The sequence below is a fragment of the Periplaneta americana genome, chromosome 13 (assembly GCF_040183065.1).
Source record: "Periplaneta americana isolate PAMFEO1 chromosome 13, P.americana_PAMFEO1_priV1, whole genome shotgun sequence".
NCBI lineage: Eukaryota > Metazoa > Arthropoda > Insecta > Blattodea > Blattidae > Periplaneta > Periplaneta americana.
In genome coordinates, this window is record NC_091129.1 from 100,192,580 (window position 1) to 100,209,057 (window position 16,478).

General features: G+C 32.2%; 1 protein-coding gene across 1 annotated transcript in view; it reads left to right on the forward strand.

Moving 5' to 3' along the window:
- The window catches only part of LOC138712153 (uncharacterized), a 36,013-nt gene extending 24,365 nt beyond the window's left edge, over positions 1 to 11,648 (forward strand). Inside the window, exon 3 of the mRNA XM_069843635.1 lies at positions 4,735 to 11,648. The gene's annotated coding sequence lies outside the window, so the exon portion shown is untranslated. The remainder of the gene's footprint in view (positions 1 to 4,734) is intronic.
- Positions 11,649 to 16,478: the final 4,830 nt, after the last annotated feature.

Below are 16,478 nucleotides of genomic sequence, written 5' to 3' on the forward strand. Positions count from 1 at the left end.
TAACCTTTCCTAATACTTTCCCTAACACTGGCTAAGATAGAAAAAATCTCAGCCTGAAAGGCCGCGGAATATTGACCCAAGCTGAAAGGAAGCTTGGTGTCATTTCCAAATAATCCAGCACCAGTTCCTGATTTGGTTTTAGAACCATCAGTATACAAGACTGGACCTTTATTATTCTCAGGCTTAACCTGACTTTTCCATTCACTGTCCTCTGGGTAAGTGACAGTGAATTTGTTGTCAAATGAGACCCTTGGTTCCAAGATGTCGGTTCTCATATTGAGAATCCGATAAAGATCACTGTCCCAAGAGAGTCTAAGGTGATCAATCTTCTGTGCCAAATAGGTGAAATCTGACACACCAGTGCATGTTCAGCTCGTATCTTTACCCTTAGCAAATAGCAGGCACGGGAAACAAAATAATTTATTTGTAGATTGACAACCGCAAATCCAGCTGTTTCTTTAATATATTTTTACATTAAAAGCCGCCACCGGCGTGACTCAGTCGGTTAAGGCGCTTGCCTGCCGGTCTGAAGTTGCGTTCGGGCGGGGGTTCGATCCCCGCTTGGGCTGATTACCTGGCTGGGTTTTTTCCGAGATTTTCCCCAGCCGTAATGTGAATGCAAGGTAATCTATGGCGAATCCTCGGCCTCATCTCCCCAAATATCATCTCGCTATCACCAATCTCATCAACGCTAAATAACCTAGGAGTTGACACAGCGTCGTTAAATAACCAACTAAAATAATAAAAAAAACATTAAAAGCCCTGCAAAATGTCTTACCTCGGCTTGTTTGTGCTTGCTTTAAATCGAGTTGAGGTAACCAGAGTTGCCAACACATACATTTTATCCCCGTCAGTCTAACACCTATAAATCCGTCAGAATCCGTCAAAATTAAATAAAAATAATAAGACCCACTCAGTATATCTATATACAAATAAAAACCATATTTTAGCACTGCTTACTTATTAATCTTGATTAAAATTAAAATAAAATGGTACGGCACGGACAGGGCTGTTCAAAGAAAAAGTAAATTCCCTCAAAAATCAAACAGTTAAAAATGACAGCGGCTAAAAAAGTCAAAAGGTGATATAAATCGTAATTTCCGTCAGAAAATCCGTCACCCGTCAAAGCCATTCTTTTCCCGCCTGCTACGTTGAAATGTACAAAGACTGTTCAAATTAAAAGTTATTAAAACACATGTTTTTTATTGACGGCACAAGGGTAGATAAATAATAATTACATAAAAAAGATATGTCCCCTGGGCCAAAAATAAATAATTCAATAAAGCAATAATGACACAGTATGTACTTACGCGGGATTCTGAAGTCATTCCTAACCACCTTCCAAGCTTCTTTATTTTACACTTATCTTCCAAGATTACAATTGAAACATTTGTTTGTAAAAGATATTGAACACTATTCATTTTTTGGAAACGAACACTGGTAACACTCACAGATGAATATATTAAAACTAAAACACCAAGAATGACGATTCTTACGTTTTCCACCATAGCCTTTCAGTTCTCAGCTGTCTCTATATTACGTCATTGAATAACTGCGCTCAGAGTGCGCTGTTCTCCCTGCAAGCATTCCTCCCTTACCTTTCGCCTCGCACGCAAGTCGGGAAACTGGCTTGGCGAGGTTCAGAAGAGAAATTGAACTTCGTAAGCTTAAAATCATGTGGGTATTCTATCTCTCCGATTCATAGGTTTTCATACGACAAAAATAAATCAGACCCGCAAGTAAACTAATTAAAGATGAAAAACAAAGACATACATTCATTCATTCATTCATTCATAGTGTTCTGTCAAAGGACAGGTATTTCACTGCAAATCCAGCATTCTTCAGTCTATTTTCTGCCTTCTTCTTTGTCTCCTCATATGATCCATGTATCTTAATGTCGTCTATCATATGATATCTTCTTCTGCCCCAAACTCTTCTCCCATTCACCATTCCTTCCAGTGCATCCTTCAGTATGCAGTTTCTTCTCAACCAGTGACCCAACCAATTCCTTTTTCTCTTTCTGATCAATTTCAGCATCATTCTTTCTTCAGGTACTCTCTCCAACGCAACTAAATTACTTATTCTGTCTGTCCACTTCACACGCTCCATTCTTCTCCATATTCACCTTTCAAATGCTTCTATTCGTTTCTTTTCATGTCATCGTAATGTCAATGTTTCTGCCCCATACAATGCCACACTCCACACAAAGCACTTTATTAGTCTCTTCCTCAGTTATTTTTCCAGAGGTCCGCAGAAGATGCTCCTTTTTCTATTAAAAGCTTCCTTTGCCATTGCTATCCTTCTTTTCATTTCCTGGCTGCAGGCCATGTTACTGCTTGTAGTAGGCCTACACCCCAAGTACCTGAAGCTGTCCACTTGTTCTACTGCCTCGTTTAGTATTCGAAAGTTTACCTTCTTCGCTTTTCTTCCTATGACCATGGTCTTCGTTTTGTTGGCATTTATCTTCAATCCATAGGCTACTGCTCACAGCTGTCATTTAGCTCCAGTAGCCTAGCATATCCCTTAGTATCTCCTCTTCTGCTAACAAAGCGATATCATCGGCAAATCTTATACACAAAAAATACATATATATGCATTTGCAAACCCAGCTTTCTCCAATCTTTCCTATTTTCTGCCATCTGCTTTGTTTCCTCATATGATCCATATATCTTAATACTGTATTTCTATCATCTGATATCTTCTCCTATCCCGAACTCTTCTCCCGTTCACCATCCCTTCCAGTGCATCGTTCAGTAGGCAGTTTCTTCTCAGGCAGTGACCTAACCAATTCCTTTTCCTCTTCCTGATCAGTTTCAGCATCATTCTTTCTTCACTTACTTTTTCCAACACAGCTTCATTTCTTATTCTGTCTGTCCACTTCACACGCTCCATTCTTCTCCATATCTACATTTAAAATGCTTCTATTAGCTTCTCTCTACTTCGTCGTAATGTTCATGTTTCTGCCCCCATAAAATGCCATAAAGCACTTCACTAGTCTCCTTCTTAGTTCTTTTTCCAGAGATCCGCAGAAGATGCTCCTTTTTCTATTAAAAGCTTCCTTGGCCATTGCTATCCTCGTTTTGACTTCTTGGCAGCAGCTCATGTTACTGCTTATAGTACACCCAAGTATTTGAAGCTGTCCACTTGCTCTACTGCCTCATTTAGAATTCACAAGTTTATCTTTTGTATTTTTCTTCCTATGACCATGCTCTTCATCCTATTTGCATTTATCTTCATCCCATACTGCTCACAGCTGTCATTTAGCTTCAGTAGCATATCCTTTAGTATCATTTCCTCTTCTGTTAACAACGCCATATCATTAGCATAAGCACTTTATTCTTCTTCCTTCTACTATCACTTCTCCCATGTTCTGAAAACAGTTCTTTACTAAATCCTTCAAGTAGATGTTGAACAGAAGAAGGTGATAAAGATATCCTTGACGTACTCCTCTCCCAATTTCACTTCTTTCTGACATTTCTTCTCCTATCCTGACTTTGACTCATTTCATATAAAGGTTACTGAACAGTCTTCTCTCTTTGCAATCCATACCAATATTATTTAGGATCTCCAGCAGTTTATTCCAATCCACTCTGTCAAAAGCCTTTTCTAAGTCCACAAATACTACATACACTTCTTTATTCTTCTCTAGGTATCTTTTGCCGATTATCTGTAGCAGTCCTATTGCATCTCTCATACCTTTTCTCTTCATGATGCCAAACTGCTCTTCTTCCAACTGTTTTTTCCATCTTAGAATATAAACGTCGATTCAGTATTCGCAAGAGAATCTACGCCAAGTACGATATTAGACTGATAGTCCTGAACTCTTTACAATTCTTGGCATTATTTTTCTTCAGTATTGGAATCAACACTGTCTCCGTAAAATTTTCAGGACATTCGCCTTTCTCATATATTTCGTTGCGTAATAATAGAATTTGCTTCTTCTCTTCACCCAAGCATTTCATTAATTCAATGGGGATTTCATCAACTCCTGTTGCTTTCCCATTCTTCATTTCCTTAAGTGCTAATTCAACTTCTTCGGTTATAATAGAAAATCCTTTTTCGTCTTTTGATATTGCTTCTTCGTCTTCTGTAGCTAAGTCATCTGGACGATTCCTTGTCTCATATAACTCTTCTACATATTTCGTCCATCAGTTTAGTATTCCTTATTTGTCTGTTATTTCATTTCCGATGTCATCCTCTACCAACCACATGGATTTCCTATTCTTATTTGTGAAGTCCAAACATTTTACTTCGTGGTACATTAAATCATATCTTCCTTTTCTCTCTAGATCCTCTATTTCTTCACATTTCTCTTTCATCCAATCTTCTTTTGCTTTATCAGTTTCTTTTCTTAGTTCGTTGGTTAGTTTCCTGTAGTTTCTTCTACCTTCTTCTGTGTTGATGTTTTTCGATTTCCTCATTTTTATAAATATAAATTACAAATAAATTTATTTAAACAATGAAATTGTTTTCCTGGGGATTCTCTGAACCACTGAACACACAGGACCCACCGCCACTGTTCATAAAACATCGTAAAAAATGTAACATGTTTATGGAAAAACTATTACAGCAAGGTGAAAAGTAAATAGAGCTTTGTTTTGTATTTTTTCTTAAGCAAATATCAAATATTTCCACGCATAAACCTAACACCTCATATACTCGTATGTATAAAACATGTGTTTTTCTGGTATATGACAAATTCTAATTCTGTTTGCTTGTCCTTTATTTTTACAGATGACAACAGCTTCAGTTTGTTGTCCTAAACATCAGTTCCTGCTGATCTTTCGAGACAACTTCTACAACTACCATCAATTTCATCTTTCAGCAGAACTTCAACTAAAATGAAGAAAACATTATTTCAAGCTTCAAGCTTGCGAATTTTAAATTTCAGCTAAACTTGAAATACGTCAGTTTTACTACTGCTTACAAATGTGTTCTTCTTCAACATGTTTTCAACTACAATTTTCTTCCGTTAACTTCAGACTTACGATAAGAATATCCCAATGAAATCATCATAGTTTATCTATTACCTCGCAACCATCATCAATCTAATTTAATTTTAAAATAAACTACGCGTTACATATCGTGGATTTATACAATAAATTCCAGAAAATTAAGAAATATTTCCTACCATTAAATTACCATTTTTGACTTCAGAAAGTTATTTTTGGAGATAGTCATGGTAGAACTATATTTATTTTATTTGAGTAAATGAGTACTAATTTTGTAGGTACCGGTAGTGCTATAATGAATATTTCATAATGCTAACATATATTATATCCATCTAAATCACATTATTATGTGCAGTTAACGGTAAGAACTGATTAATTATTTGAAACTTAAATACAAAACTAATTTAATACGCTTCAAGTCTGTTGGGATCATGAAATTTCATGTACCTAAACACAAAAACCATTGTTTTATAGAAGTTTATTCGTTGTGTTCTGAATGCACTTCAAAGTAATTAGAATCAAATTTAATGTGATGATAGTCTTTCATTGCAAATAATATGTACAAGAATGCTTAAAATTTATGTAAAGATTATTAATTTTCTGGTCCTACAGAATAATATGTTATGGTTATTATTGGTTAATAATGGAGATCCATAGCACTGGAGCGAATTTTTCTCTGTTATTGACTTAAAATTAATTAATTGGAAGCAATTTAATAGTAGCAGTAAACATTTCAGAAATGCACACAAAATATTACGATAATAACAGTAGTAATAACAGTAGTAGTAGTAGTAGTAGTAATAATAATAATAATAATAATAATAATAATAATAATAATAATAAATATTGTAGTCATAACCAAAATGTAAATTTAAATTTTAATTATTTTTTTTTTAAATAAATGGATTATGAGAATGTTTTCATACCTACTTCATAAGTATAATAGCCTTAAAGGAATGCTGTTTCTTTGGGGGGGGGAGGGGACGAAAGTTAGAAAATAGATTATAAGTCGCTCAACATTTGAATGCATCTGACGTGAGGGGCCTAGTATTGTGTTTACTTCCATTTTATTGACATTGTTGGGGAAAAATTGTAAATGATCAGCAGATACATTTACTCATTACAAACATCTCGGCGTAATATGACTCACAGGTAGAATTAGCTTAGCAGCTGATTCCAATGAGTGCATTCTGTTTATGTCGTCTGTACTTGCTTAGGATTGTGTTACAAAGTGTACTGTAATTCGCTTGCATGCTACATCCACTCAAATAACAGTCGATATAAAAATAAAAATTAATATATTTGTTTACTGTCAAGTTTTAATGACATCGAAGTGGTTTGCACTTGTAGGTTAACAATTAAATTTATTAACAATAATGGGCAAGTCAAATCCAACATACAGTAACTACCGTATAAAAAAGGTATCCCATATATGTATATATATATATATATATATATATATATATATATATATATATATATATATATGCCATGAAGGCATTTGAGCGGCATGGAAGTAGAGCTCTTTGACCTCGGGACTAGAATGAAGTGGTGTGGTTGGCACCATGCTCCAACCGCCTTTACCCCCTGGAAAAATCCAGTACTCAATGTGATATGAGGCTAACAAGCTAACATTCTGATAGGGGCAGATAATAAAGTTAATTTTCTTTCACCATGTTAATAATCTCAAAAGAAGTGCTTATAGAAATTTTGGCCACTTGACTGCAATTACGAGGCAGTCCAGAAAGTGATTTTCCCTGAGGCTATTTACAGAAAAAAAGCACACTTGTATGGAAAGATTTATTGAAACAGATACAGCAATTATTGCGCTATTTGTCAACATATCACCCACCGGAAATGAGACATTTGTCATACTGTGGGATCAATTTTTGTATCCTTGTGTCGTAGAAGTCAGCCGCCTGTGATCGGAACCAGAGTTTGACAGCTGTCTGCATCTCTCTGTCGATCCCATGATATGACAAATGTCTCAATTCCGGTGGGGAATATGTTGAAAAACAGCTCAACAATTACTGTGTCTGTTCCAAAAAATTTTTCCAATTAAATTGTGATTTTCTTTCTGTTAGCGGCCACTGACAAATTTATTTTTTTACAGTCCTCGAAATTGCGGTTGAGTTGCCAAAATTTGTATAAGCACTTCTTTTGAGATTATTAACATGGTGAAAGAAAAATTTAGCTTTTCTATCTAATCCCATCAGAATGTTTGCTTGTGAGCTGAAAGAAAAGGAAGAATAAAATTAAAATTAAAAAAAAGAGAAATCAAAGCAAAAAGAGTAAATAAGAAAGAGTAGTGCCGTTTGGAAATCAAACTCGAGCCATATAAAGTCATAATACCAGTACTGATAGTTAAAAGAAGTGGTTCACCTTATCAGACAAAAGAAAGAAGAGTACGTATTTTAAAGAAAAATTTTATTTTAGAAGCAAAAAATAATTTGAAAATCTGAATGCCAATTTATCTGAAAACTGATGTTTATTACTGTAAATATTTCAGATGAATTCTGATATTTCTTCTCTGTTTGTTGAAAACAACAAGCATAAATGATTATGTCTAACTTCATAAGTTGGAAATTAAATATGTGAAATATTGGTATCCTTGTTTCAGTACCTATCTTAGAATAGTATCAACAGGCAGAACAAAACAGATATAGTAATAGCTACCTACATAACTGGCCAATATATAAAATGAAACGTACACTAACATAGTTTTCTCTATTTCCTATAGGTATATTGTTATTAGTAAAAATTATAGATATAGACATTTCTCAGTATTACCATATTGGTCCGAAAATAAGCTGCATTTCTTATCCAAATGTATCGAATTTTTATTTCTGAAAAATAGTACGGTAACCTATGTTTACCACACATTAATTCAAGAGTTCATACATTTGACATAAATGTCGTGAAGTTGAGAAGTGTCTCTGTAATTTTATAATATAAAAAAAGCCTGTAAAAGAAATTGGTCAGTACATAAAATGAAGTGAAATATTTATTTTATAGATGTGTAAACTGTACATGTAAAAATCATCTCAAGTTATACAATTGAGTTTCATCATTGTCTTCGACTACCATCATTTCTACTAATGCATCATTTGCAATTTAAGGGATCCTGTACACCATTAGCCTGTCTAAATTTAGTAATATTCAAAAACGTATTATTTCCTAACCTAAATCCTTTCATTCTAAAATTTCGTGTTTACATAATTCTTTTACATCATTAAACAAATTTTAGAATTAAAAATAAATTTACCTTTAACGGTTTATGGTTCATTAAATTGGCAGGTGCAGTTTGCATTAGGAAAAACCGTTTCTCAACTATGTCTTATAGTTTTCAATATTTTGTAAGGTTTTTTACTTTATTTTATTCACGATAAAATTAATGCCTTAACAAAATTTACCTCTATCATTTCAATATATGAATGAGAAATATTGTGTTCTTCTCTATGAAATACATGTGCTTGCAAAATTTCATTAAACTATCTATTTATCTAAAAAACTGTATAATTATCAGGGAAACGGTTTCAAAAAATGTAAGTTACAGGAAATGAGCAACAAACTTACTGATGAGTGAAAGGAAATGAATGAGAGGGGAAATGGGAGGAGAAACTTTAAAAGTGCTTGAAAACACGTCCTTGCAAGGAAGTTGGGACTGTGAAAAACTGAATATGTGAGCTCCAAGCCTGTTGGCCACTTGTCTCACTTTGGGTTTCACCGCTCTAGTATTGATGTATTGATGAATAACACGTCCTCACGTTTTGTCATAAGTATTGGTTGTATTTTTAAATTTGTTTCATTGAACTAAAGAGTAAAGTTCATTTAATGAAATAAACTATATTTTTTTTTTTTTTTTACTCTCAATGGTGTACACAACCCCTTGACAATCAAGTTCATTATCAAAATTCCATTAATCCTGGTATCTGCCAGCTCGTGTATCAGTACATTTCTCCTGGATGACTAAAAGCTACACAATCTCGAGCATCCACTCATGTGCCCAAGTGTTTTATAATGTTATATCAGATGACTAGGCTTGGAGTTCAGTGATTCACAGTTTTCACATTTGATGAATGAAATGTTGAATAATAATTAGTAACAGTGAAGTTTGATGACTGCAGTGGTGGTTTTATTTGACACAAAATGGTTCCAGAGAAGTGCTACAAGTGCGAAAACAGTAAATAGATCTAGAAGTGTTACTTCTTCAGAAGTCAAATTAAATATTATTAGTGATTTGAGGCAGGAGGCAAACGAATTGTGGATATTAACCACTTGTACACCCTTTGACACAGAAATTGGTTACTGATCAGAGACTACATCCCACTTCAGAATAGCTCACGAATCATCATGTATGCTGTGTTTATACACATGCATTTTACATAGAGATATTCGAAGCCTGGTCTTTGTAACGAGAAGAAAGAGCTCTATTGCTAAGTCATAAACGCTTCATAGGGAATTTGTCGTCTTGTGACATACACATACGCTGGTGCTACGACTTGACTTCATCCTCGGACCTCGATGCTTAATATTTTTCTGTGTGAATCACGTGTTAACCTGAACTACATTTACGACAAATTCACGCTATAGGAAAGCAACCATTTTCTGTATCAAAGGGTGAACACAATTGTGTATTATTTTAATCATAGATGAAAAGAAAGTAATAAAAACTAGGCAAAATTAGCATTGTCTGTTAAAATAATGAAAGCTTGTGATGGTATTTTAGTGAAAATGAAGCATTTAACATTGAAACATGAGACTGTGTTTATCGAATTTTACGTCATTTATTAAGCTTTTCTCTTAGTTCTATAATAAATGTAATATTTAATATTAATAATTCCTTAATTAAATTAAATCAATTTGATAGTGTTACAGATTGACATTACTTATAATACATAGTTTTGGCCGAAGTTATAACCTAAAAGAAAGGCATTTGAGTGTCCAGATTTTGAACGAATTATCGCTATATCAAACAAATTATTTAATTATCGTATTCTAATAGACATAGAAGTTTTCTTGAATGAATTAATGATGACAATCGAAGCTCCAATGTGTAAGAAAGATGCTGAATACATACAATAGATTTACTGTACAGTTTTAAAGTGATTATGCTTAAAATAATGTAGATGTATGAATGTTTTAAATTTATAATGAAGTATTACTCTAGTTAAATTCGATTTTAAAGTAGTGCTGATGTAATAAATATGGAATGTAATTATTTTATATTACAGTCATATATTAGAAATAATTAAATCTTATCTAAAATCTGAGATGCATTAGAATGATCATGCTTGAAGTAATGTAGATGCATGAATGTTTTAAATTTAGTTTGAAATGTTTTTTCCAATTTAAACTCGATTTTAAACAATTTCAGATGTAATAAATATGGAATGTATTTTATGTTACAGACATATGTTAGAAATAATGACATTTTATCTAAAATTTGAAATTCATTAGAATGTAAGTACATTAACCTGTAATTATTTTTGTAATAAAATGTGAAGAAAGAGTTCTTGTGTGCGGTATTGACATATATCTCATTCAATGAAAACACTTCCAAATATATCCACAGATAAAATCTACACATGGTAATCATATCTATAAAACCATATAATTCTGTCAACTTTCATGTAGGCCCTATACATTTCATTTTTTTTTATATATATAAAATTATTTCAAATTTAGAAAGTATTCAGGATCGCTCAACTTGCTATTCAAGACAGTGTATTACTGAATGCATAATGTCAAATTATTCTGTAAGAATGGGTAAAATTCTGAGTGATTCAAGGAGTTATCATCTACACTTATGGAACTTATTCCAGAGTTTTGGGTCTGATTCTTATAATTGCAGTATTATAATAATTTTAATCTGAAGAAGGCATACATTTTAACTGCGACACAAAGGAAAAAAAAATCGAATACCAAAACAAAAGCTTGAAGAAGGAATATTTCATTAAGACACAAATATGTACATATTTACAATATGGAACGCTCTTTTCTTGAACATAATATTATGTCCATTTCAAAACTTCCCACCTTGACTAATTTTAGATGTGCAGGTGATACGATTTTGAGGAAAAGGCATGTCGATTTAGTTCAAAACCACTGCTAAATTGAATTTTGTGTTCCACCTCTTCATCACCCACCCCCACATGATGATCCCTATCCCTCTTAAGGGGTTAGGTACAGCTTACAGCAGTAACATTTTGAAAATATTCAACATTTTTTTCCTCCATTACTATATCTTGTACAATAATGAAAATTAGTATGTGTAAAACACTGTCCTTCTGCTATATGAAAAAAAATATTTTTATGATTTAAAAAAATTATTTACATTTTTTTGTTCAAAATTCAGTTCACTGTGCATGATGAAGCATTTCCCACATAACTAAAAAACTATCAAACATTCTGTGATGAAATTTTTTGTGTGTATTTATGCATGTCATATCTACAATATGGTGCAAGATTACTTCTCCACCTTTGATAGATTGTCTGATAAAAAAATTAATTCATTAAAAAAATGGTCAAATATCAGTATTTTCTTCTAACACAAAATAAAAAAATATATTATTTATTAAGGAATGTAGTTGAAAGAGCATGATATTGTAAACATGAGTTTCAGCAATAAAATAAAAGAGAGAGAACATGAAAAATTTAACAAGGTTATGGGTTATGAGGAAAACACTTCATCACTGCACAATAAACTGCCACCATTTTGAATTTAAATATATATATATATATATATATATATATATATATATATATATATATATATATATATACATACATAATTTTTTTTAAATCGTAAAAATATTTTTTTTTCATATAGCACAAGGACATCGTTTCACACATACCAATTTTCATGATTGTACAAGATACAGTAATGGAGGAAAAAAATGAATATTTCCAAAAATGTTACTGCTTTAAGCTGTACCTAACCCCTTAACAAAAAAAGACCAGTCCATCTGTTTCTTATATAGATACAGAAGTGTATCATGAAAAGCAGTGAGATCTACAAGTTGCAGAAGCCTGAGCTACTTCATACAACATGAAATAAATCATAGATGTATCAAGGAAGAATAGGAGAATGATAATGATAGAAAATGTAAGTTCTTAGAAAAATCCATCCACAATAACTTTATTCGCCATAATTCTCATAGTATAAGCCATGAATTTAATCCTGTGATTTTCACAGCAGTGAATAAATTATCTTGTAATATCAAAAGTACTGTGAATGCTGGAATGTGATTATGTAAACATGAAGTTCTGTTTTGCACTATGACATTTGATGGTTTGGTTTAACTGTGCTGTAATTGAACTGAGTAGATATTTTGGTCAGAGGTTTAACTCCAAAATTCGGTTAACCTGAAAACACCTTTTGTGATGTCTCGACTCTGAATGCAAAATCATTTTAAAAGTACATTCAAAGTAGGCCAAAATTACTTCCCATCTATCCATCCATTCATTCATTTATTCATTTATTCATTCATTCATCACTCTTAAAACCCTTATTGATTGCTATAGTTAAAAAAATGCTGTCAACTAAAACACTGTAATAAATTATCTGAACGTTTTTATCACTGTTACTTATGATTCTACACGAGCAAAATTGTATGTCAAATAATAACATAAAACTTGGCATGATTTAATAAACATCTATGGTTGTCACACTTGTCTCCAGAATCACAAACAAGTATTTCTTTTTGCAAGTATGTCAAACTATGGCATAAAAATTACCTTACGTTTCTCTTATTACTGTCATAAGCAAACAGATGTCAAACTATGTCATATAAAATTACCTTACATTTCTCCTATTAATGTCATAGCCTTTGTATTCTCATTTTCCATTTCCTGCTTTTAGCTGCCCTGGTAAAACTCTCTGGTATCTAAAATGGTGTGAAAATTTGTGCTAGTCACCAGCTTATCATCAAGAATGAATTCTGCTTCACAGATTTTTCCGCTCAGAAATAAAATTCAACTTTACTGAACAAAGAGATTCCATGAAGATCTTACTTAACCATATCAGGAAACAATGAAAATCAGTATTTCACAGAATATTGAAGTTTTTTTCTCATTTCGTAATTAATAATTATAGTATACGACAAAAATGAAATTAAATGCATATTGAACAATATGAAGTTTTCCATGTGGATAGGATATTAAAAATACCTACTCCCCTTCTGCAGTCCAACAATACCTAGGTAATTCTGTGGCTCCAAGGCAAAATGTGGTGCATTATTTCTTGCAGTTTTCCAGGAACAAGCATTTAAAGTTTAAATGACCGCATAAAATCATAAAAATCATGTTTCATAACAGGTTCGAGAGAGAAATAAAAGAGATATGCATGTGATGTTTTGCTGCAATAAAGATACCATCAGAATGCACAACATATTGCAAAATCTCATTTTCACAAAAAATTGACATATCACCTTGGAACAACAGAATTATTTCCAAAGGGAAAACAATATTGTGTGAATTATGTGTAAATGCATGGAGGATTAAGGGACTGAATGGTTTATAAATGCTACCAAGTACAACTCTAAATAACATTACATGCTTCTCTAAATGCTCTTAATATTAAAATTACGTAATGAAACGTCAAATATTTTTCAAAACATACATAATGCATGTCATTTTTTTTAGTACCGTAATTTCCTATAACTATGATCCTGAAACACAACTATGGTCCACAATACAACCATTCAAATTTTGTATCCATAACGTAGTACCTTGTTTATATTTTTGCTGTACTGTAGTTTGCAGTGAAGTCACTGCAGCTTTCTATGAATGGTCTAAGTTACTTTTGCAATGTTCTTTGAATGGTTGTATTGTAGACCATAGTTGTGTTCCAGGACCATAGTTATGGGAAATGACAGTACTATTAAACTCTTGGAAATTGTCCATAGTCTATTCAGTCCCTAAATTCTAAGATTTAATAAAGAAATCGTTGTATGTATAAAGATATAATTTATTTGCTTTCATTTAATACATATATTTACTGGTTTCATTACATCTGTGAATTGTAAACAATAACGGAAGATTACATATTTTTTAAGGCACATGTACAAATAAAAGCAAAATGTATAAATTATAATATCTGTATTCTGTAAGCCAACTAATTATTGGAAATACATGAATAGTATTTTTAAAACATTTGATATTTATTACAAAATGAATAAACTTCGTTATGACCAGCCTTTTCCCTGCACTAAGATCTTGCTTTCAGAAACACCTGCATTAGAAGCAAACTACTTCTAAATCCAACAATGTCAAATTTTAAGCTTTTTTTTTTTTTGTTTGTTTTGCAATGGCACCAGACTTTCTGTTTTAAGTCATACAGCTTCTGACATCTTAATGTAAATTATGGAATGCCTCTCTATTTACATTCTTCAGATTTGTGCACAAAATTGTGTTTCTCTATTAAATTTCAAATATCTACTGTACTTCTATTCACACATCTATTTAGAATTAAAATTAATATTAGAACCTTACCTCCCCTTCTTACATCTCTCTAAAATTTCATTTCTAATTTTCACAAAATTAAATCAGAATAGATATCAATATGAGGTTGTAAAATTTTAATTAGTTTCATGGTTTCCTGTTTCAATAATCTTTGTGTTGTTCCACATTCTCTGAAATTTACGTAACATACTCTTGAAATTGTATATTTAATCCATAACAGTAAAGATTAGTCATTTTAAATCTTCTGTGGTTTCTTCAAATGCCAATGTTTTGTTTTAGTGAATTAAGTTTTCATATTAAAATATCTGCCATATTATCAGGTCGTTAAATGCTTTTTGGAGATAATTACAATGCTCTGACATTGACTAAAACAGCATTTAATATTATGTTATAAATATGTATTTATAAATCTTTGCCTGCAAGTACTCCTTGTCACTTTCGTCCAATGACATCATTAACAAAGAAAAAAGTAAAATAATATTAGGGTTCTGTGAACCTTGTTTACACCTAAATTTGTTTATTCCCTGTTTGCCAGTTCTTTCCTTGTCACTTTCTATGCCTATCTTTAACACAGTGAGATTATTTATCCATTCATGTGCCAGTTTTCACTCTCGTCGCTGACTGCAGCTACATTGCCATTTGCCACCAAATGGTGTTAGGTGAGGCTGGTTATCAGAATGATTTATCCATGCACATCAAAGGTTTCTAATTAAGAAATTTTATCTTATGTACAGCAGTTGCTAAATATTATCTCCCTTGGCATGTACACACTCATTGTCTTCAACAACTTAAAAAAAAAAAAAAAAAAAAAAAAAGTAATCTAATGCCTTTATCTCTAGGAATAAGCTGGTGTACTAAGGTTGTTTTATAAGATTTTAATTTAAACAATTTTGTGGCATTTTGTGCTAATGATTTAGACAATCCTGTCTCTTGGGAAAGAGTTTAAGTGATTTTGGCGATTCTAATTGTTCACCTATCTTGTCTAGTTTCTGTTCTATTAAAGTATGCCACATCAAGTTTAGTTTCTCTTTAATTTATGTGTCTGACTCAAATTCTTCACAAACTTACCCAACAGTCGCACTAGGCCTACTTTGAACATTATAACAAGAAATTCACTTCTAAACAGTTTTATTGTCCCATCAACTGACTCAGTTTCAACAAATGTATCATATAGAAACTTCGTTGTAAAGAATATTTCGTACACTACATTTCGATATCCTCAACACAAAAACTCTAGGCCTGTATACTACTGAATTCTTCAGACTGTAGAGAAACACAAAGAGAGAAACACTAAAATCATGCAACTATAAGCTTATTCACTCAATATAGAATTGAATATTGCTGAACAGGCAAGGTACTCAAATAATTTTAGTTTGACGATGCTGGCTAGAGAAAACTTCACACTCGACAAACAACAGAAATCTGACTCATGAATGAATAGTTAAAACACCAAATTTAACTTGCCAATCACAAGCTTTGTTTCCTTGGAGTTTTCTGAAATTAAACATATTTTCAAATTAATTTTGCCAAATTTTCTGCTGCCACAGTCCACATATGCGCACAGTTTGTAATTATATTTGCAGGAGTAAATATAATATTCTTTCCTCAACATTTTCTTGTCTCACTATACTAAAAATTAAATTAGCAGGGAATAAATGACTAACCAGATCGAAGAGGTGTTTATACCAAGATTTTCCCATAATCAGCTGGCTTACAAAAAGTAACATAGTAAAAAAAAGTATTAAAAATATTATTTACATTCTTAAAAAAGCTACCCTTCCTACAATGGAATGATTAAAGATCACTGACACAGAATGCATTCTACTAATACATCACATGTATATAAAAATTCTATTACTCACTCTTATATTAAATATAGCTGATTTACAGCACTCTTTTACATTTGATTATTGTACTATATATAATTACGAAAACAAATTGAAGACTAAGAAACAAAAACTGTCAACAAACAATTCTGTTCTTTATTTTTAATCAATGGACGGCCACAACGTCTTTCTACCTCTCCTTAATGGAGAAAGGCACTCTAAAATCACGTATTTC